The sequence below is a fragment of the Pongo pygmaeus genome, chromosome 4 (genome assembly GCF_028885625.2).
Source record: "Pongo pygmaeus isolate AG05252 chromosome 4, NHGRI_mPonPyg2-v2.0_pri, whole genome shotgun sequence".
NCBI classification, from domain to species: domain Eukaryota; kingdom Metazoa; phylum Chordata; class Mammalia; order Primates; family Hominidae; genus Pongo; species Pongo pygmaeus.
The window spans coordinates 184,205,976-184,229,850 of record NC_072377.2 but is presented as its reverse complement, the minus strand read 5'-3'; the positions used below and the strand labels follow the sequence as shown (position 1 = coordinate 184,229,850).

Here is a 23,875-nt window from a genome sequence, read left to right as displayed (position 1 = left end):
TGTTAGGCTTTCCCACATCCCCCAGCATGCACCCAGTCTCCTGGGATGGCTAGGGGGCTCCATCACCATTTTCTGGAAACTGCCCAGGAAGGGCAGTCAGAGGTGGCCTGGGGCTCCCCACACAGTCATGGAGACATAGAGGACACAGCCTGATGCTGGACTGCACAGGACCCTCTTCCGCCAGGTTCCCTGGACATCTCCATCCCCTCTTCTAGCAATCATGTCACTGCATGGTAGCGCCTGTGTCCTAAGGTTCCCATGCTACAAGGCTTCAACCCTTCACCCCTGTCTCCCGAGGCCAGGATTGAGCCTGCTTGGCCCAGGGGAGGGGGCGGTAAATGTCATGCATGGAAGCATCAGGTATGAGAGGGCTTAGTGTGGGGTCGTCAGAGTGACACTCAGAGGCTAACACACACTGTCTGACACAGCCCAGCCAGGTGCTGCCCACAGCTGAGTTTCCAAAGGACATGTTCTGTGTCACCATATTCCAGGATTCAAATCCTTCCAGCCTGACACAAGTTCCACGGGGTGCCATGAGGCTGCCCCAATTTGATTTTGAAATGTACAATGAAATGCCTACCTTGGTGGTGGCCAAGGCAGGGTGGGCCCAGATGCCCCTGCCGATGCCCCTGCTGATGCCCCTGCCGATGCCCCTGCTGATGCCCCTGCTGATGCCCCTGCCGATGCCCCTGCCGATGCCCCTGCTGATGCCCCTGCAGATGCCCCTGCTGATGCCCCTGCTGATGCCCCTGCTGATGCCCGTGCTGATGCCCCTGCTGATGGACACACAGGCATGACACCCACAGTTCAGGGAGCCCGCTCCAGCCTGCCGTGGAGCCCTGGGCCAGGTGGTGAGCCCTGAGCCTGCTCGGGACAGTCCTTCCCGATGCTGGAAGGGACCAGCCCAATTATAATGGCTCCCTCGAGGCTCTCAGTGGAGCCGAGCCTGGAGACAAGGCCTGCACTGCCAGATGGGCAAACTCATTAGGACTGTGGCATTTTTTATGCAAATGAAGGCAAATACATCCATGGGAGAAATGTAAACAGCAGACACGCACAGGAGCACGGACTTCACTGGGTTTCAAGAGGAGAGGGAGCTGGGACGGGATGCCAGGAGAGATCCCCACCCCCAGTACTGCCCTGCAGTGGCCTAGCCCAGGCCTTCTGGATCTGCAAATCTGAGATGCCCAAGAGAGAAACTGAGGCCCCACGAGCCCTGCACGTGGGTGGAGCCTGGCCTGATCTGTAGCTCCTTGGGAGGCTGAGGGGGAAGCATTGCTTGAGGCCAGGAGTTTGAGACCAGCCTGGACAACACAGTTAGACCCCATCTGTACAAAACACTAAAAAATTAGCCAGGCATGGTGAGGCATGCCTATGGTCCCAACTATTCAGGAAGCTGAGATGGGAGGATCGCTTGAGCCCATGACTTAGAGGTTATGGTGAGCTGTGATCGTGCCACTGCACTCTAGCCCGGGCAACAGGGTAAGATCCTGTCTTTTAAAATAAATAACATACAATAATATAAAATAAATAAAAATTATAATAAAAATGACTGTAGTGAGAACTCTTAAGGAGAGTCAAGAAGATATTGCAAAGAAACAATACGAAAAAACCAATCTCTTTAAGGGTTCTTCTCATTACAGTTTTTTTTTTTTTTTTCCGATTCTGTCTTGTTTCTTCACTGGAGCCCCTATCTCCAGGAGCCCCCCTGCTCTGATGCTTAGCCCGGGTCCCTGCCGCTCAAGCTACTGTGTCCTTCCTGTCAGTGCTGCTCAGTGTAGTCTTGGACCCATGGCCTTCTGGCATCCCCTGGGTGCCTGTTGGAAATGCAGATTCTTAGGCACTGCCCCAGACCTCCTGACTCAAATCTCTGGGGTGGAGCCCAGGACCACATATGCTCCAGCTCCCCAGGGGATTCTGTTGAGCCCCAGCCTCTATTCTCGGTGGCCTGGCTTTTCCTGCTCCTGTCGGGGATGAGGTCCCTCCAGACTGAGCTGGTCAGGATTTAGGCTCTTGGCAGCCTGCATGAGGCAGGAGGCAAGTTCTTCTCTCGGGGAAGGCAATGGCAGGTGAGCAATGGCAGGTGAGCTGGCCAACAAGGCCCTTGCCACTGAGCTGTCCCACGGAGAAGCCCCGTGCCTGTTTCTCAGGACGCTCTGTGGGTGTGCCTGGGGTCGGACTGAGCCCCAGCAATCTCCCTGCATGTCAGTTACTGCTCTTACTTTCACTGGGGTCCCTGTGGGCTTTTTCAAGCTCTGTCCTGGCCCAGGGAAAGGTGGACCATGAGACCTCACAGCCAGAAAGAAGCAGCAGCCAACTGAGTTTCCGAATGGATTTGAAGAGCTCACAGCAGAGGAGATACAAGTTTGAAAATCAAGATGTGTTTGATTTGCTTTGGCCATCAAGAGACACATCCTGAAGGACTCCGTCTCAACATTTTTCTACATAAAAAAACAGAATGGAGAAGAATGCAGGTTGGTGGGAGCTGGGAGATAAGGTGCATAGGCCAGGAGGGGGCTCCCAGGCTGGGTCGTGTGAGGCAGTGTCCATCTGAGAAGGAAAGCCTGCTGGCCGCAGGGTCCCAGCACCCAGGAGCTAGAGGAGAGGGGGTGGGAGGGAGATTACACGTCCCTGGGTTTCTTGAGCGAGGACTGGTAAACCCCAGGGGCACACGTAACTGCCACAAAAGCATGCACCATGACTGCTTCCCCCTCCCAGCCGGCGGGAGAGGAAGGGACCAGGATGGAGGCGAGCTTGGCAAAGTCTTTCTGGAATCAGCATCCACCTCCTCCTCCCTCCCAGACTCCGGGCCCTGGGCTCCAGGCATGGTCCATCCCTGCGGAGGACTTCCGTGGATGCTGGTGGGCACAGATGCCAGCCCATCATGTGCTACCCTGGCAGATGCTAGGGAGCCAGGGGCCAGTCATCGTTCTCCCTGATGCCAGGGCACCACTCTGAGGAAAGGGAGAGAAGGACAGGTTGGTCTAAATCCACCTGCAGGATCTGAGTGACTGTACATGGGGCTGGGGGCTGAAATTTTCTGAGAGGGACTGGATTACATTTTCAGAAATTGGAATCAGAAATTAAAACTGTGTTATGAAAAATAATGAGTTACCTTTTGCACATGTGACGTCTGAGCCGGATAATTTGTGTTTGCCACGTTTATACTTGAATGTGAAAGCACCTTGCACAGCACTTGGCATAAAGTTAGTTCCCAGTGATTACCAGTGAATGCCTTCCTAACTGTGTACATGGCCTGAATGCACACGAACACACGATGGAAACAGTCAGGGAGCGGAGAGGGTGCCCCGCTGATGCTGTCCTATTATTTTTATTCAGAAGTCTGTTTGCCTTTTTACACATTTTTGATCCTCCCATATAAACGATTTTTATAACATTCATGTTATGTTACATTCACGTTTAATACTAATTTTTATAACATTAGTACAAGATGATTGAATTCCTCCTTGGTCAGAAGACTCACGTCTGAATCTTGGATCCACTACTTGTTAGTTGAAGCAAGCGACTGCGTCTCTGAGTCTGTGAAAAGGAGGCAATGCCTAGCTCAGGAGGCTGACAGGATGAAGTCGGAGAGGAATGAATGGAAGTCTCTTGGGACTCAGGCCTGCCTGATACTCTCTGGGCAGCTTAAAGTATGTTTTCTGAATGTTAAGGGAAGCACAGAGCAGGCATGCATGCAGATGGGGCTGAAATATCACTTCCATTCTTCCATATGTGAGTCCTAAACACACACCACCTCCCCCACACACAGACAGACCCACAACACATGCCACACATGCCACACATAACACAGGCACACACACACGCACTGCAGCGGCACACACACACGCACTGCAGCAACACACACTGCACGCACATACAACACAGAGTGTAACACATACACATGTATACCACCTAGCACACTACACAACGCACCACACTCACATGATCCACACGTACCACATGCACATATATGACCCACATCACCACAAACACACATGCATCATATGTACACACACTACATCACATGCACACATGACCCACAGGAACACACACATATGCCACATGCTGCATGTGTGCACATCTACACCACATGCAATACAGGCACATACAAGCCATATGTAGACACTGCGTGCACACATTTACACCACGCTACATGCACACACCATGTTCACACATACTTGCACACACACCACTGATACACATATTTCCACACATATCCACAGCCTGCATCATGCCCACAGCCTGCATCATGCCCACAGCCTACATGCACAAACCATAGTGTGCACACACACCCCATATACTATTAGGTTGGTGCAAAAGTAATCGCGGCTTTTGCCATTACTTTCAATAGCAAAAACTGCGATGACTTTTTTGTGTGTGTGACAGAGTCTCACTCTGTCACCCAGGCTGGAGTGCAATGGGGTGAACTCAGCTCACCGCAACCTCTGCCTCTGGGGTTCAAGTGATTCTCCTGCCTCAGACTCCCCAGTAGCTGGGATTACAAGTGTGTGCCACCACTCTCGGCTAATTTTTGTATTTTTAGTAGAGACAGGATTTCACCATGTTGGCCAGGCTGGTCTTGAACTCCTGACCTCAGGTGATCTGCACACCTCGGCTTCCCAAAGTGCTGGGATTACAGGCGTGCGCCACCACACCCAGACAAAAACCGCGATTACTTTTGCACCGACCTGATACGTGTGCATAGACAAGTTTGGTAAGCAGGCATTGCAATAATTAAAGATGACACCAGGTGGCACCATGACACTTTTACTCAGAAATTTTATTTGCCTATTTTTATACAGTTGTGATTATACTCTATATTAGTAGTTCTCAAAGTGTAGCCAAAACTATTTTCATAATAATGGTAAGATGTGATTTGCCTTTTTTCATTCTCATTCTCCCATGAGTATACAGTGGAATTTTCCAGAGATGCCGTGATGTGTGACATTGTAACAGATTGAAGGCAAAAGCAGATCTGAGAATCAGCTCAGACATCTACCTAGAGATTTGCCAGTGGAAAACAATGCAACTCACTAATTTTGCAGAAGATATTGTTGCTTTCCATACAAAATTATTTATTGTTAACATACAACAATGGGTTTGTTGTTTTTTAATTTAAAAAATTGAGCAATTTGGATTCTTTTTAAAGCTTATTTTTAATTGAAAATGAAATTATTTAACGTGTACAACATGATGTTTTGAAATATGTAGACATTGTGGAATCATTACTATTTTAAAATAAGTAAATATTTCAAAACCTCCTCAAATTTAATCTGTATTACAGTAAAATTGATAGATGCAATTCACGTAAAGTTCCTTAGGGTCCACAGGAGATTTTCAGAGTATAAAGCTATCCTGAGAAAGAATATTTAACAATCACTCTTCTATATGTAATCACATGTCCATAAATACATTTGAGGTTAATCATTTATTTTAAATTTATAAGGAACCAACAAGAACAAAGAAAAGGAAGACACTTGTAATCCTATTGCACGGGGACAAGAGACAATCACGACTGACATTTGCCAGGTTTTCTCCTAGTTGTGTTTCAGAGCATCTGTTTCCAGGTTAGTGTGTTCTGAATACAGGCTCTGTGTCCTACGCTCTGAATATAAGCCCCGCGTCCTAGGCTCTGGGTATAAGCCTGGGGTCCTAGCCTCTGGGTATAAGCCTTGTGTCCTAGGTTCTGGATATAAGCCCCGGGTCCTAGGTTCTGCATATAAACCTTGTGTCCTAGGCCCCAGGTATAAGCCTGGGGTCCTAGACTCTGGGTATAAGCCCCATGTCCTAGGCTCTGCGTATAAGCCCCAGGTCCTAGGCTCTGGGTATAAGCCCTGGGTTCTTGGTCCTGTATATAAGCCCCATATCATGGTGTGTCTAGGCTGTCAGAAAACCTAGAGACGTGGCCAGACTCTGAGCCCCCTGAAAAGGGTTCCCAGACCTTTTGTGAGAGGGAGGCTTTGTCTGCCCAGAGCCCACCTAGTCTTGGAGTCTTGGAGGGCTGCCCAGCACCTCAGGTAGGCCTGTTTGCACCTCAGCCTCACCCTGGTCTGGGTATCCACTCCATACAGATATGTTTTTAAAAATTGAGGAATAGCTTTGTTCAGTGGCAGTATCGTAGCCAATGAGGTTTATCCGAGGCCCGATTATTGCTAATTGAAAAATTGAGGAATAGTTTAGTAAAACACACAGATCTTAAGTATATAATTCAATGGCTTTTTACAAATATCTATCTGTAGCCAACACCCCAATCAAGGCAGAAAACATTGCCACCATTGTAGAAAATTCCCCCAATCCCTTTACAGTCTACTCAACTTCCCTTGTCCCCTAATCCCCAAGCAGCCACTATTCTGATTTGTATTCCAGAAAAGTAGTTTTTCTGAAATTTTTTTAACAGACTTTCGCTCTTGTCGCCCAGGCTCGAGTGCAGTGGCACAATCCTGACTCACTGTGACCTCCACCTCCTAGATTCAATCAATTCTCCTGCCTCAGCCTCCTGAGTAGCTGGGATTACAGGCGTGCACCACCACGCCTGACTAATTTTTGTATTTTTAGTAGAGATGGGGTTTCACCGTGTTGACCAGGCTGGTCTTGAACTTCTGACCTCAGGTAATCCGCCCACCTCTGCCTCCCAAAGTGCTGGGATTACAGGTGTGAGCCACCGTGCCCAGCCTGGTTTTGAATTTAATAAATCTGTATTACATCCTTTGTATGGCTCCTTTAGTTGAAAACACTGTGTTTTTGTTGTTGTTGTTGTAGAGATGGAGTCTTGATCCATTTCCCAGGCTGCTTTCAAACTCCTGGGCTCAAGCAATCCTCTGCTCTTGGCCTCCCAAGTGTTGGGACTGCAGGTGTGAGCCATCGCACCAGCCAGAGTCGAATTGTGTCTCTAGTGAGAGCAGCCACTTTAATATAAATGCTCAGGAATTCCTCCTCATGTTCGCTGCAGTGGCACTTGCCCTCTGAGTATCAGTTAGCTATTGTCACAGTTATGCTGTGTAACAAACCATCCCCACATCTCAGTGGCAAACAGTAATAATCATTTATTTCTTACTCATGAGTTTGTGGAGAGGCAGCCCTGCTCCACATGCCTCTCATCCTCTCCTGGGACCAGCAGCGGCAGGTTCATCTCTGGCTGATGGCGGGGCCCTGAGAGAGGGCACATCTAACCCACAAACACATTTCCAGTTTTGCTGTGTCATTCCTGCTGGCATCCCTTTGGCCAAGCCCAAAGTCAAGGGGTGGGAAAGGGAGGCTATGGCGAGGGTGTGAGTGTGGGTGAAAAACTGGGGTGGGTCATTCAATCTACATTACCAGTTTCCTGACAATGTAAGTTAAGAGAAACCACTTTGTGGCTCACGCCTGTAATCCCAGCACTTTGGGAGGCCGAGGCGGGCGGATCACAAGGTCAGGAGATTGAGACCATCCTGGCTAACATGGTGAAGCCCCGTCTCTACTAAAAATACAAAAAATTAGCCGGGCGTGGTGGCGGGCACCTGTAGTCCCAGCTACTCGGGAGGCTGAGGCAGGAGAATGGCGTGAACCCGGGAGGCAGAGCTTGCAGTGAGCCGAGATCGCACCACTGCACTCCAGCCTGGGCGACAGAGCCAGACTCCGTCTCAAAAAAAAAAAAAAAAAAAAAGGTAAAACTGGTTTGCTAGTCCAATTATTTAGTGAATCAGTCCAGTTTATTAGAAATCCCAGTGAGGTTGTTTTCAGAAGTGCGGCAGGTCTGACCAGATCATTTGCAGTAAGCTCTGTTCTTGCCTTGGGACAGTCCTGCCCGCACTGAGAATGTGAATTTAGTCGCTGTTCTCTCGCCGCTGCTCCTGCCCGCCTGTGACCAATTCCCTACCACACTGAGCTCATTTGAGACTTTAGTTTCATATTTTTAAGACCAGTTTAGTGCATCATCTCTGTCTTTATTTCTCCCTCCAGCACTTACTGTAGTCGATCTCTTTTATTTTCTTAGATTCTTTGGCGGGAGTTTATAGGTGGGATGAACCCATATATGCATGAAAATGTCTTTATTTTGCACCCCCACTTTAAGGCTAGATTGGCTGGATCTTGGATCCTAGATTACAAATAGATTTTTCTTTGGAATGTTAGAGAAATTGCTCTACTATCTTTTAGGATTCGGGATTGATGATAAGTCTTGATGTCAAGCTGATTTTCATTCTATTGTGACAACCTATCCTCTCGGTCAGAAAACTATGAGGATTTTCCTTTTTTCCTTGGTATTCCAAAATTTTGCTGCAATGTGCCTAGATTTCTAAAATTCCACTTTACTTTTTTTTTTTTGAGACAGAGTCTTGCTTTGTCATCCAAGCTAGAGTGCAGTGGGGTGATCTCAGATCACTGCAACCTCCGCCTCCTGGCTTCAAGTGATTCTCCTGCCTCAGCCTCCCAAGTAACTGGGATTACAGGCGTGCCACCATGCCAGGCTAATTTTTGTATTTTTAGTAGATAAGGGGTTTTGCCATGTTGGCCAGGCTGGTCTTGAACTCCTAGCCTCAAGTGACCGTCTTGGCCTCCCGCTTTATTTAATTAATTTATTTTGAGATGGAGTCTCTCTCTGTCGCCCAGGCTGGAGTGCAGTGGCGCGATCTCGGCTCACTGCACGCTCCGCCTCCTGGGTTCATGCCATTCTCCTGCCTCAGCCTCCCGAGTAGCTGGGACTCCGGGCGCCCACCACCATGCCCGGCTAATTTTTTTTGTATTTTTTTAGTAGACACAGGGTTTTACCGTGTTAGTCAGGATGGTCTTGATCTCCTGACCTTGTGATCTGCCCGCCTCGGCCTCCCAAAGTGCTGGGATTACAGGCGTGAGCCACCACACCCGGCCATGAGTTCCCTGTCCTTCTCAGGGACAGGGAGTCAGTGATTCCTGGGGAGACTGTCTTTCTTCTCTGGACCAAGTATTCACACTTTCTATATCAACTGGGGGCAAATGCTGTGCGATGCTGGTGACCTTGCTGATTTATTCCCAGAACATGATGCATTTCCTTCCCCTTTCTTTCTCTTTTGTGCTACTTCTAATTACGGAAGATGTTTCTGTCATTTATGGGATTTTGGTTTGGAGGGAGGTCAATCAGGGGTGCTTGTTCCTCCATCTGGCCCTGATCTGCGTTTTTAGCAAAACAACTGAGTTTGGAAGTTTGAAACTAATGACATTAGGGCTGGGAAATTTCTTAATGTAAATATATTTTAGCAGAGTTAATGAAAACTTGGAGTGCTTACAAAGTTGGATATCTTACATGTGTGACAAATTATATATAAACCAGATTTCATTTCCTGTTTTTTTAAATTTTTTCTTCTTTTTAATCAGCAAAGGAAAAATGGCAAGAAAACCAAGTCTCTTATCTTATAACTACACATTTTAGGGGAGAATGCATATTGAAACATTTTCAACATTTGCTGTTAAAATGAATACAATTTTACAAAAAGAAATCCGCCCCCCACACAAAGCATAAAGTTCTAGGCAATGATGAGCCCCTCATTCAGAAATGGTCCAGGCTTTGCCTCTGGGAGCCCGTTGGCCCCAGCCTGCTGCTGTTGGCAACCGCAGTGCCGTTTCCCTCACACATCTCTCATCACTATGGTGATTCTTGTTAAATAAAGTGAGCAGTCCCGATCATGTGCACTAGTGCCTTCTTCTGCGTTTAATCTGTGGCTGTCGGTTTCCACAACCCATCTATTCAATAAAGATTTGTTGATTATCTACTATGTGCTTGGGCCCAGTGACACAAAGATGAATAGGACAAGATGCTTGCCCTTGGGGAAGCTTTATATAGGGGAGAAGAGGCAGAACAGTTAGATTCCATGGATCCTCTGGCATTTGGAGTCCAGCTTTACATGTTTTTGTGAAGTGACTGAATTTAACAATGTTTTATGCTTGTATAATTTTTCAAAAAATATATTTAACTTTCAAATGGGAGATGCATGACATAGTTCAAACCATCAAAATGATATGAAAAGATGTCCCCACCTGCTCATTCTCCTTCCCCCACCTCCCCCTCTAGGTAACCTTTTTCTTTGAGACAGAGTCTTGCTCTGTTGCCCAGGTTGGAGTGCAGTGGAGCGATCTCCGCTCACTGTAAGCTCCGCCTCCCGGGTTCATGCCATTCTCCTGCCTCAGCCCCCGAGTAGCTGGGACTACAGGCGCCCACCACCATGCCTGGCTAATTTTTTGTATTTTTAGTAGAGACAGGGTTTCACCATGTTAGCCAAGATGGTCTCGATCTCCTGACCTTTTGATCCGCCCATCTCGGCCTCCCAAAGTGCTGGGATTACAGGCGTGAGCCACCACACCTGGCCATATATATATATATATATATGGAGTGTTGCTCTGTCACCCAGGCTGAAGTGCAATGGTGCGATCTCGGCTCACTGCAACCTCTGCCTCCCGGTTTAAGCAATTCTTCTGCCTCAGCCTCCTGAGTAGCTGGAATTACAGGCATGCGCCACCATGCTCGGCTAATTTTTGTATTTTTAGTAGAGACAGGGTTTCACCATGTTGGCCAGGCTGGTCTTGAACTCCTGACCTCAGGAGATCTGGCCGCCTTGGCCTCCCAACAGGCGTGAGCCACCGCACCCGGCCAAGTCAGAATATTTCTAACCCTTTCTTGTTTCCCAGTACCAACTAATATTTGCATCCTTTTTTTTCAAAGTACTGTATTTGTTTTTGGGTACTATTAAAATTTCTATTCGCCAAAGGAAAGCCACCCGTAAGTGGATAGTGTGCTACACTTGCTGTGTGGTGTTCAGATGAGAACGCACTGAAGGAACTAAGTGTTGCAGGGGTGGTGTGGAGGGCAGGCTGGCTGGGTCTACATTCAACATTCAAGCTGTCGAGCAGCCGGCGGGAAGATCAGGACCAGACTGGGAAGAACGTGAGCTGCCACGCACTCAGAGCGCCGGGTTTCTCCTGCAAGCAATGGGCAGCCACGGAGGGTTTCACAGAGGAGGAAGGAGGTGGCCAGAGCTCCGTTAAGGCAGATATGAATTCCAGTGGCTGTGAAGGATGGGGAAGAGACTGCAGTGATTCTGTAACTTTTAATTGTTCCATTTACCTGCTATGGTAGCACACGAGTGCTACCACTCGTTACATGACATGGAGGGGCCTGGGGAGAAACCCTGGGGACGAGGAATCTCTCTCCGATGCTTTCCGACTGCAAAGGTTGAGGGCCACTTTCCCACTTGCTTCCTCAAGAGCGGTCCTTCTCATCGCCATGCAGTGCATGTTGATTCAAACACTATGTGAGTCACTTCAGGCTCACAGAGCAGCTGGTGCCTCAGAACCAGGGCTCCGTATCCTCGAATCGAAGCGTGAGATTGTTTATCACTTTCAAGGGAGCAAATCATTAGTGGGGCAATACCTTGTTCCAGACACGGTGAAGAGGGGGCGGCAGGGCTGAGAAGAGAAGCCCAGCTTCCTGAGGCTCTGCTCAGCTACCTTCTGCCCACCCAGTGGCCCTGCCAGCCGTGTGTGTCTGGCTCCTCAAGCAGCGATGCTGTGTGCGGTTTCCATGGCAGTGGGCCCCGGAGGGCAGCCGGGGACACAGCCAGGTGACTCGCAGCTCACCTGACTGGCTGTTGGCAGGAGGCAGGCGGCCTCCTTCTGATTCTCTGTTCCTGGAGCTTTCAGAATGTTTTCAGTTACTCCCTTTAGGAGTCTGATCTCTGTGTGAGAGAAACTTAAAGTTCTGGGCTTATAAAAGGTACACTTTATCTCCGAGTGATTGCCTGGCAGTCATGCAGAATGCCAGGGCGGAAAAGTACCGGGAAAGCGCACATCTCTGCAAGGGAGGCTGGAACTCAGGGGCCCAGCTTCCCACGGTGGGCAGCAAGAGCACGCTTTGCACAGAGGAAAGACAGGCTCCGCCTGCAAGGGCCACAAGATGACCTTCACAGGGTCATTGGCACCCGGCCCTTGGGACTCAGGGTCTGGCATCTTTGATTCATGAACTCAAGAAGACTGTGTGGGTCGGAGTTGCCTCCTGCAGCACACAACTGCTGGCTTAATCACTGTCATTGTTCCAGGGAGGACTTATCACAGGATTATCAGGAATTCAGAATCCAGTGGGGGAAACACAAGCTCTCAGAGAAGAAGTCAAAGTCAGGTCCAAGTTCACGGTGAGCCTTTTCAGCAAGTGCCTCCTGCTCCAAGTTGTAGGCTGTGGCTGCTGAGCTCCCAGCCTGGGGTACTGGGGAAGCCAGGCATGGGGCTCAGCCCTCAGGGTGGGTTCTGGCAGACCACAGGCTTTATGCGAGGAGCTAACACTTAAAAGAATTGCATGACAGGGATGGAGAGAAAGGCCTGGGGCCAAGGACTCAGGCTCTGTCTCCAGAAATGAAGATGTTCCAGCAGTTTCCATCCAATAGGGACATGAATGTTGGGTCCGCTGGAACATGAGACAGAGCAAAGCTCTTCCTATCTGCTTAAGACCCTGAAGAAATGGCCCTGAGGCCACATGTTCTTCTGGACTTGTTGAAGGATCAACAGCAGCGTGAAACATATTTTAGTATCAAGCACCACTGGGAAACAAAAAATAAAACTCACTGGGCTGGGCGCGGTGGCTCACGCCTGTAATCCCAGCACTTTGGGAGGCCGAGGCAGGTGGATCATGAGGTCAGGAGATCGAGACCATCCTGGCTAACACAGTGAAACCTCATCTCTACTAAAAATACAAAAAAATTAGCCGGGCTGGTGACGCGGACGCCTGTAGTCCCAGCTACTCAGGAGGCTGAGGCAGGAGAACGGTGTGAACCCAGGAGGCAGAGCTTGCAGTGAGTGGAGATGGCACCACTGCACTCCAGCCTGGGCGACAGAGTGAGACTCTGTCTCAAAAAAAAAAAAAAAACAAAAAAAAAACAAAAAAAACTCACTTGAAGACCACACACGAGACAAAAGCAGATTTCGTTTTCTTAAGGGGCAGCATCTTTTTAGCGCTAATCACCTACCATTAAATCATCAACAAGACAATGAAATTCCTGTTGGTAACCCTCAAACTAATTAAGTACACTTCTTGGGTTCTGTATTATGAGCAGTTAGAGGAGACGGAGAGAGAGGGGTAAGTCCATTCAATCGCACTGCAGGAAAACAGTTTTTAAGTACTTACTGGGTTTTAGTTTCCAAAGTAGGAACTGAGAGACCCAGCCCATGCCCCTAGTGGCTGGGTTTTCTGGGCATTCAGGAAAGCAAGCAGCCAGCCAGTAGGTAGATGGAGGCCCAATGCCCTGGTCCTGGGGCAGCGGCTGGAATGAGAGGGCTGGCCGGCATGGGGGTGTGGACCCCATGTTGCCCACAGAAGAGGCCTTTAAACAGGACAGATGGGATTCTCAGAGACCACCCTGACTGGTGGGTGGCACAGGGGAGATGAGACTGTCATGGAGACAGAGAATCCAGTGAGATGTCTACAGTGGAAAGCCAGAGGGCAAACAGTGGAGGTGCGAATGGAGGGTGGGTGCGAATTCTCGAAACCCCTGGGCAGGCCCAATGCCTGGTTATAGGAGGAGAGAGAGGGAGGAGTCTGGCTAGACCCCGCAGCTTCTGGCCTGGGCAGCAGCAAGGAAGACCATGCCATTCACCAGGATGAGGACTGGGAGGGCGCCTCGGGGGGTGTGATGGTGTAGGATAGTGGGAGAGAGAATGATGAGTTTGAATTTAATTGATTTTATTAGGTAGTGTATTGGTCAGGGCTCTACCAGAGAAACAGAACCAGTATGCATATCCATATATACAGAGAGAGAGATGCATTGCAAGCAACTGGCTTCCCCAAAGGTGGGGCTGTCAGGGCAAGTCAGGAATCTGTAGGCCAGGGCACTGGAAGGGCAGGCAGGACCTCTCAGGCAGGCGCCGATGCTGCAGTCCAGACAGGGTTTCTCCTTCCTCAGGGAAGCCTCAGTTCTGCTCAAGGCCTTTCATCCTATTGGATGAGGCTGACCCGGGTTACCAAGGATAATCTCCTTTTCTTAAAATTGGCTGACTGCAGACGTGATCTGCATCTACAAAATGCCTTACAGAACACCTAGGCTAGTGTTGAGTTTGTTCAAGTCAATTAAAATGAAGACCAGGTCTGAAGGATCCTTGAGCAGACAAAGCCAGTTAGGCCTATATGCGACCTTCACCTTGCTTGATTTGCAAACATAAGTGAAACTTAACTTGAGCTATTTCTTATAAATGTCTATGTTAAAGAGAAACAGAGCTTAAGCTCAACTGGTCAGAATCAGCCAAAAAACTTCTAATTATATAACTAAGGACTTTCCAGTGGGATAGACCAAATAAGGCAACTTATAATTATAACCAATTAAATATTTTCTTAGCATCACCTCCACATTTACCCTATAACACCTGTGCCTTTGCATCTTCAGTGCAACCCTCCAACCACCTCTGGTTTGGAGCTGCCTGATTCGCAAATCACTCTTTGCTCAAATAAACTCTTTAACATTTTATTGTCTTGGTTTACTTTTTTAACAGATTAAATAACTGGGTACTATTGTCTAGCCAAGTTGACACATAAAGCTGACCATCGTGGCCAGGTGCCGTGGCTCACATCTGTAATCCCAGCACTTTGGGAGGCTGAGGTGGGAGGATCACTTGAGCCCAGGAGTTCAAGACCAGCCTGGGGAACACGGCAAAACCCCGTCCCTACAAAACATGATTAGCTGCATGTGGCAGTGCATACCTGTAGTCACAGCTACTTGGGAGGCTGGAGTAGGAGGATTGCTTGAGCCCAGAGCAAGGCCTCCCCACCCCCCCCCTTTATTTTTTTTTTGAGACGGAGTCTCGCTCTGCTGCCCACGCTGGAGTGCAGTGATGCAATTTTGGCTCACTGCAACCTCTGCCTCTGGGGTTCACGCCATTCTCCTGCCTCAGGCTTCTGAGCAGCTGGGACTACAGGCGCCCACCACCACGCCTGGATAATTTTTTTGTATTTTTAGTAGAGACGGGGTTTCACCATGTTAGCCAGGATGGTCTCGACCTCCTGATGTTGTGATCTGCCCGCCTTGGCCTCCCAAAGTGCTGGGATTACAGTTGTGAGCCACCGCGCCCAGACAGCCCTGTCTTAAAAAAAAAAAGGACAAAAACACAAAACCATGTAATTATAATCTGTTGCCCAGGATGGCGTGATCATAGCCCACTGCAATCTCAAACTGGGGAGAACTAGCAAGAGTTTAAGATGGGAGGAAAACACTTATAATCACCCTCTACAACATGTATATACTACTTTATGCTCCTCACAGCTCTCCCCAAAGGAAACCACAGTGAAAGAGTTTCTGTGTCTCCATCCATAGATGGGAGGGGGATTTGCACAGGAAACAGAAACTGGGGGTCCTTAGCAACTGGGTAAGATGGGAAGCCATGGGACCCAGGGAGGGTGTGAAATTCATGAGACACAGAGGAGAAGGGCAGAACTCTGGGGACACCATGAATAGGGGACAGGGTGGAAGGGAAACCAGGAGTGGGGGCACATGGAAGCCTCAGTCAATAGAATCCCAATAAGCTGGTGCATGATGAGTCCAGAGCAGGTGGCCAGGCAGCCCCACTGGCTGTGCAGCAGAGGGTCAGGGAGCAGGGGTGCCAGGGTGGATGATGTCCTTCACACTCAGTTCTGCAGGAAGAAACACCCCACCTGCAGTCAAGGTTGGGGGCCTTGCTAAGAGCAGGTCAAGGGTGTGTTGAAGAAGAGGGAATCAAAACTCCTATGTTGTGTTGCTGAGAGCAGGGGGCAAGGGTGGTTGACACTTTGTTTAAGGTTCACCATCATGAGTTTCCGGTTGAGCAGAGGTTTTCCTGGAGCCTTATTTGGGATTGTGCATAAGAATTTGAGGATGAGGGGTTGACACCATGTAAGAAGGGAGGAGGAGACCCAGCCTATGGCAAGAGGCGGCATGAGGAGTAAAGACGATCAGTGAGATCATCTCGCATAGGGTGGTGGTTCAGGGGCTTGGCAGACGTGACCCACTCCTCAGTTTTACACTGTGCCCTGTTGTGTACAATGGTGGACCCAACCCTACGCCCCCTACTTCTCCAAAACCTGGAGGGACAGTCTGTACAGCATGACCAAAAAAATGTCTACCAAGTGCATGTGAAGGCCTGGCCACTGTGCTGGGCCCCTGTGAGCTGTGGTGACCCTTACAGTGCCCTAACTCCTCCCTGGAGCAGGATCTTCCCGGGCCCCACATCAAATGAAGGCCCAGGGCACTTGCAGATATGGTGGTTACTGGCTTAGCCCATCACTCTCTCAGGGGGATTCGAGTGGGAAGGAGTACTTCCCTCTAACACACAGCCCATGTCCTGGACCTGGAGTTGCCTGTTTCCAGTCATCTTCTGAGGCCCAGAGGAACAAGTGCCGTGACTTATGTAGCTCTTTATGGAGACAGATCTCCTGTCTGCCATCTCTTCTTTCCCAGGCCTTCTCTCTTGATACCCTTGGCTGTTCTGATAAGCTTCAGCCTCTTACTTCCTTAGGCATACTAATCAGAAAGTCCCTCTGTTTTATGGCAAAGATTTTTTTTTTTCCCGAGAGTTCATGGGATGAAGCTTCTAAAGCTCTTGGAATTCTCCAAGTGACAAGAGTGTGTTTGTGATTCATGGTGGCCCTTGGATCACATCTGAGTTTATGCTATCAAGACACAGGATGGGCCAGGCATGGTGGCTCACACCTGTAATACCAGCACTTTGGGAGGCCGAGGCGGGAGGATTGCTTGAGGCCAGGAGTTTGAAACCAGCCTGGACAACATAGATCTCATCTCAAGCAAAACAAAGCAAAACAAACCACCACCAACACCCAGGATTCTCCTGCTAACAGCTGGTCTGGGATCAAAGAACTCACCCAAATATTAGTAACATAATAGCTATAACTTCAAATTCATACAGAATACTGTAAGAAAAACCCTGAAAAAGAGAAACAGAATTTCTCGGCAGATGAAGAAAATACGTCAGAAAAATGTTGCCAAAGGCGGAGGAAAATTGCACTCCAAACTTCCAACATATATTAAGAAAAAAAACCTCAGTGAAATAGCTGCAACTATAAAGACCACAAAGCAAAAATGTAAGAACTTAGGATAGAAATAGCCAGACAAGAGGAAGAGATGACCAGATAGCAGGTGGACATTATGGACTGGTAGAATTACAAAAAAAAAATAGAAGAAAAGGCAAACCTATTTCAGAATGAACATGAAATTAAAAGGAGTTTAAGAGAGATAGAGTTGAAAGCATGCTAAGGCACACAGAGGACAGAAATGAGGAAAAAAGCATGAACTAGAAGTAAAGGGATGAAGCAGGTTAGAAATATCAGGAAAAGTGGTAAAAGCCTTTGAAATGGACCAGAAGAATGATTAGGTGTCTTCAGTGGAAAACTGCTTTGGATCACAGTGTAAAATGAAGCACTCTCTTCTGGGCCACCCACTTTTGGGTCTGTGCTTTTCATTGTCTTTGTGCTATTTTGTAATTTTGTAAATTGTAGATAAGCAACAGCAATGCAAATGATTTTTATCTGTAGATGTGCAAATTAATTCTTTCTGGTAGAAAGAACACTTGATTCCCCATCATGGCAGGCAGAGTAATGGACCCCAAAGATGTCCACAGTGTGAGCATGTTACTTTATGCAGCAAAACAGACTCTGCATATCTAAATTAGGTAAAGATCTTGAGGTGAGGAGATTTCCCTGAATTATCTCGGAGGGCCCGGTGTAACCACAAGGCTCCTTCCAGGAGGAAGGCAGGAGGGCTGGGGTTAGGGAAGGAGACGTGGCTTTGCAAGCAGAGGGTGCAGCGAGGCCTGGCCATGAGGCAAGGGATGAGGTCAGCCTCTAGAAGTGGGAAAGGCGAGAAAACAGGCTCTCTCTCTTTTTTTTTTTTTTTTGAGACGGAGTCTCGCTGGGTCGCCCAGGCTGCAGTGCAGTGGCGCAATCTTGGCTCACTGCAAGCTCTGCCTCCCGGGTTCACACCATTCTCCCGCCTCAGCCTCCAGAGTAGCTGGGACTACAGGCGCCCACCACCACGCCCGGCTAATTTTTTGTATTTTTTTAGTAGAGACGGGGTTTCACCATGTTGGACAGGATGGTCTTGATCTCCTGACCTCGTGATCTGCCTGCCTCGGCCTCCCAAAGTGTTGGGATTACAGGCATGAGCCACCACGCCCGGCCAGAAAACAGGCTCCCATGGAGCCTCCCGAAGGAACTCCGCTCTGTCCACCCACTTTGGACCTCCCATCTCCAGAACTGCAACACAATACATTTGCTGTTTTAAGCCACTAACATTTGTGATAATTTGTTATAGCAGCAAGAGGAAGCTAATGCAAACCCTACCAAAAAAGAGCCAACTTGATATATATTTATACATCCACTTCATGATCCATAGCTGTCTCTGTTCTTTGAATTCTCCTTTAAACTAGTTGTGGTAGCTTACCAATTTTCTCATTCATTCACGAGTTGAGTCAAATATTTTAAATGTGTGTATTTTTATTTATTCGTTTATTTATTTCGGAGACAGTCCCACTCTGTAACTCGGGCTGGAGTGCCGTGGTGTGATCACGGCTCATGGCAGCTTTGAACTCCTGCACGCAGGTGATCCTCCTGCCTCAGCCTTCTGAGAAGCTTGGACCAGAGGCACATGCCACTATGCCTGGCTAATTATTTTTTAATTTTTGTAGGGACAGAGTCTCAGCATGAACGAGAAGAGACAGCAGACATGAACACTGAGATGACACAGATGTTAGAATTATCCTATAAGAATCTTAAAGCAGCTGTCACAAAATGCTGCAATGTGCACATTATGAATGTGCTTGAAACAAATGAAAAAGGAGAAAGTCTAGGCAAAGAAATAGATGATATTAAGAAATAAATGAGGCCAGGCACGGTGGCTTATGCCTGTAATCCCACCACTTTGGGAGGCCGAGATGGGTGGGTCACCTGAGGGAGTTTGGGACCAGCCTGGCCAACATAGTGAAACCCCGTCTCTACTGAAAATACAAAAAAATCAGTGGGGCATGGTGGCATGCACCTGTAATCCCAGCTCCTTGGGAGGCTGAGGCAGGAGAATCACTTGAACCCAGGAAGCAGAGGTTGCAGTGAGCCGAGATTGTGCCACTGAACTCCAGCCTGGGCGACAAAGAGTGAGACTCCACCTTAAAAAAAAAAAAAAAAAAAGGTAAGGATAAAATATAGAACAACAATATAAAAACTCAATGGATGGGTTTAAGAGCAGAATGGAGAGGACGGAGGAAAGAAATCCATGAACTTGGAGGTACAATGATATATATTATCCAATCGGAATAGCAGAAAGAAAATAGCCCGGAAAAACCAACAACCCATTAGCAAGTCACTGCTCAAGGGCAGGGCCTTCGCCTTCCTGTGCACGAAAGTATCCCAAATGCTCTGTCCAGCACCTGGCATATGGTAGGCACTCATATTTGTTGAATGCTCTAATGCCCTGTGCATGTGGATTCCCCTTTGTCAATGGTTTTGTTTGTTTGGTTTTGGTTTTGGTTTTTACCAGCTTAAGTGAAGTGTTTTTCTGAAGGCTCCGAGACAGAATTGGACTCATACCTCTCTCCTGGCTTCTGGTGGCTGCGGCAATCGTTGACCTTCTTTGGCTTTTGGACGCATCACTGCCACCCGTGTCTCCGTCTCCACATCGCCTTCTCCTCTTTGCCTTTTGTCTCCAATGTCCTTCTTCCTTTTCTTACAGCTGTCATTGGATTCAGAGCCCACTTTGACTCCAGGATGATCTCAACTTGAGATTCTTAATTATAGTTGTAAAGACCCCTTTCCAAATAAGGTCACACTCACAGTTCCAGGGGTTAGGAGCTGGACATACATTTTTGGAGGCCTATTTACCCCCTACAGAGATGGAAAACAGATGAGTGGCTGTCAGAGGTTAGGGATGGTGGGGACATGGCTGTGTAGGTGACTATCATGGGGTGGCTCCCAAGGGTGATTTTTGTGGCTATGGGACAGTTTTGTATTTTGATTGTAATAGTTACATGAAACTACACACATGATAAGATGACACACATTGGGTCGGGCTTGGTGGCTCATGCCTGTAATCCCAGCATTATGGGAGGCTGAGATGGGCAGATCACCTGAGGTCAGGAGTTAGAGATGAGCCTGGCCAACAAGAAACCCTTTCTCTACTAAAAATACAAAAATTAGCCAGGCGTGGTGGTGGGCGCCTGTAATCCCAGCTACTCAGGAGGCTGAGGCATGAGAATGGCTTGAACCTGGGAGGCAGAGGTTGCAGTGAGCTGAGATCACGCCACTGCACTCCAGCCTGGGCGACAGAGTGAGACTCTGTCTCAAAAGAGGAAAAAAAAAAGATGACACACATTGTACTAATGTCAATTTTTCCGGTTTTGATGTTGTACCATAGTTATGTAAGATATTGTCACTGGGAGAAACTGTGTGAAGTGTAAATGGGGACATCTCGATACTATCCTTGCAACTTCTGTGAATCTATAATTGTTTCCAAATAAAATGTTCAACAAAACCCTATGTGCACATGTACACACAGACACAAACATAAGCAAAGTCAAAAGACAAATGACAAACAGGCAAAAAAAAATTCTTTTCTTTCCCAAAACAAGACCCAACTTGATTCTGCAGACATTTTAATTAGGAAATCCTATAAATCAAGACTACTCTAATTTCAGACACTCCAATATGAAGCGTACATCTACATCTGGAGGATGAACAAGCCATTGAATCTCTTAAAAACTGACTTTGCTACCTTTGCATTTGGGGGTAGGAACTTCATAAGACACCATTAAGCTTCAAAGGGCAAAGCCTGTGATTTCTCTTCGGGGAAAGCCACATTTTAAAACCAGCTTCGGTCGCAAAGAACATCTGCATGGGAGAAGGAGACAAACCGCACGGGGAGAACGTGCAGAGGCTGAGGCCCACAGCTTCAGAGAGGCCAGCACAGAGCAGAAAAACATCCAGGGTCTCTTGTCCATTCCTACAGACACCAGCAAGCGTGGAATAAGAAAGTTTGGCTGGGAGGATAGGAGAGTGGCTCGAGATTGTTTAGGTGGGCACGGTGGCTCACGTCTACAATCCCAGCATTTTGAGAGGCCAAGGCAGGAAGATTGCTTGAGGGCAGGAGTTTGAGATCAGCCTGAGCAACATAACGAGATCCCATCTCTACAGAAAAATACAAAAATTAGGCAGGGCGCGGTGGCTCATGCCTGTAATCCTGGCACTTTGGGTAGCCGAGCAGGGGGTGGATCACGAGGTCAGAAGTTCAAGACCAGCCTGGCCAAGATGGTGAAACCCCATCTCTACTAAAAATACAAAAATTAGCCAGGCGCTGTGGCAGGTGCCTGTAATCCCAGCTACTTGGGAGGCTGAGGAAGGAGAATCGCTTGAACCTGGGTGGCAGAGGTTACAGTGAGCCGAGATCATGCCACTGCACTCCAGCCTGGACGACAGAGTGAGACTCCGTCTCAAAAAAAAAAAAAAAAAAAAAAAAATTAGCCAGCATGGTGGCAGCGTGCACCTGTGCTCCCAGCTACTGGGGAGACTGAATCAGGAGGATCACTTGAGCCCAGGAGTTTAAGGCTGCAGTGAGCCAAGATGGTACCACTGCACTCTAGCCTCGGTAACAGTTTTTAAAAAGCCAGTTTTTAAAAGATTCAATGGCTTATTCATCCCCCAGATGTAGATGTACACTTCATAATGGAGTGTCTGAAATTAAGAGTGGTCCTGATTTATAGGATTTCCTAATTAAAATGTCTGCTGAATCAATTTGGGTTTTGTCTTGGAAAAAAAAAAGAATTTTTTTTTTGCCTGTTTGTCATTTGTCTTGTTGTTTGTCATTTGTGAGACCCTGTCTGAAAAAAAAAAAGGAAACAGATTGTGTCTGTTTCTGAGAAAGCTCCTGGTGTGGCTAGAGTGGCCTTGTGGGAAAAGAACAAATTCTGTAAAGAAGAAAGCAAGAAAAAGCAAGTACTCCCCACACATCCCCTTGCCTGTTTGTGCCCTCTGGAGACTCCAGGCAGTAGCGGAGCGCAAACAGGGCTCTTCTCGGCGTGAGACAGAAAAGACACCACGGTGAGTTAGCTTTCCCAGGAACTGCACGGCCTCCCACCTACAGCCAACCCTGATCTTGAACCGTGACTGGCAGGGTCGAGTCCTTTACAAGTGCACTCTCAAATTCAACTCTCAAATTCCCCTTCAAAACTGTCCAGGTCCCTCCAGTCCCCTAAATGGAGTTGACATCTCCCACATTCACCAGCCATAAACTGGTGGGAGAAAGGGTCGGCCCCAACCCACCCATGGCCAAGCTTTTACATTTTCTCCCTGACCCCGTAACACCACTTTCACTAAGTTCCTCCACTGAAAATCACAACAAAATGTATGCGTGTCCTTAGTTTTTAGTATTGTTATAACCCTCAAGATTCCCAACCCTTGGAGCCTTGTCTTTAAAAAATCCAAGCTCACGATGCCCCCAAGGGCTAAGACAGACTCGAGGTGATGCCAGCAGCTGCCCCAGTTCTCCCCGTTTATCCCAGACCTTTGGCCCCAGTGGCCACCAGTGTGTTCCTTCCCTGTAGCCCACACCACTTCTCCCATCCAGAGGTGGGGTCTATTTCCTATTCCTTAAATCTGGGCTCACCTTGTGACTTTCTATGACCAAAGGAATGCAGAAGTGACATTCCATGACTTTGGAATCCAGGCCTTAAGAGGACTGGCAGCTGCTGTTTCCTCCCTCTTGAAAGCCAGCTGCTATGTAAGAAGGCTGACTTCCCTGAGACCACCATGCTGTGAGGAGGCCCAAGCCGAGGTGACGTGGCTATGCAGATGAGCACGAAGGCACTGGACAAGTGAGTGAAGGCTTCGTGGACCATCCAGCTCAGCCAAGCTGCCGGCCAAATGTAGCCAAGTGAGTAACCCCAGCTAGTAGCAAGTAGAGCAAGAGCCACCCAGCTGTGCCCACTCAACCCACAGAATCCTGAGGAATAATAAATTATGTTGCTTTAAGCCATTAGGTTTTGAGGTAGTCTGTCATGCAGTAATGGATAAAGATAGCTTTTACTTTCCTAAGAAAGAGACCAAGGACTACACAGAAAAAATGGGCAAAAGAAAGAAATAGTTCATACAGAATGAAAATGCAAATGATCCTTAAACATCAAGAGATGCTCAACCCCAGTTGTAATAAGACAAATGCAAATTAAATTGCCCTTAGACATCATTTTGCACAATTCAATTTGGCAAAAATCCAAAATTATAAAATACATTGTTGGTGTGGCTGTGAGGAAACAGGTTTGGTTGTGGAGAATACAAAATTGCACAAACCTTATGGAGAGCAGTTTGGCATTGCCTAGAAAAAATACAAATGTATTGGCTGGGCGTGGTGGCTCATGCCTGTAATCCCATCACTTTGGGAGGCCGAGGTGGGCGGATCATGAGGTCAGGAGATTGAGACTATCCTGGCTAACACGGTGAAACCCCGTCTCTACTAAAAATACAAAAAATTAGCCAGGCATGGTGGCGGGTGCCTGTAGTCCCAGCTACTCAGGAGGCTAAGGCAGGAGAATGGCGTGAACCCGGGAGGCGGAGTTTGCAGTGAGCTGAGATGGCACCACTGCACTCCAGCCTGGGTAACAGAGCAAGACTCCATCTTAAAAAAAAAAAAAGACAAACAAACAAAAAAAAACAAATATATTTATCCTTTGGCCCAGCAATCCTACCTCTGGGAATCTATTCTACAGATAGATATTCATGAGTATAAAATGACCCATGAACGAGGTTATACACTACGCACTGTTTGTAATGGCAAAAGCTTGGAAACAAGCCAAGGGCCTGCCCATGGGGAGCTGGTTGAATAAACATGAACCACAACTGTAAGAAAGAATAATGAGCTACTTT

The 23,875-nt window shown here is 47.9% G+C and overlaps 1 pseudogene; it reads left to right on the top strand.

Annotated features, from left to right (window-relative positions):
• Positions 1-6,098: 6,098 nt before the first annotated feature.
• On the top strand, positions 6,099-6,171 carry LOC129037773 (U4 spliceosomal RNA; annotated as a pseudogene).
• Positions 6,172-23,875: the final 17,704 nt, after the last annotated feature.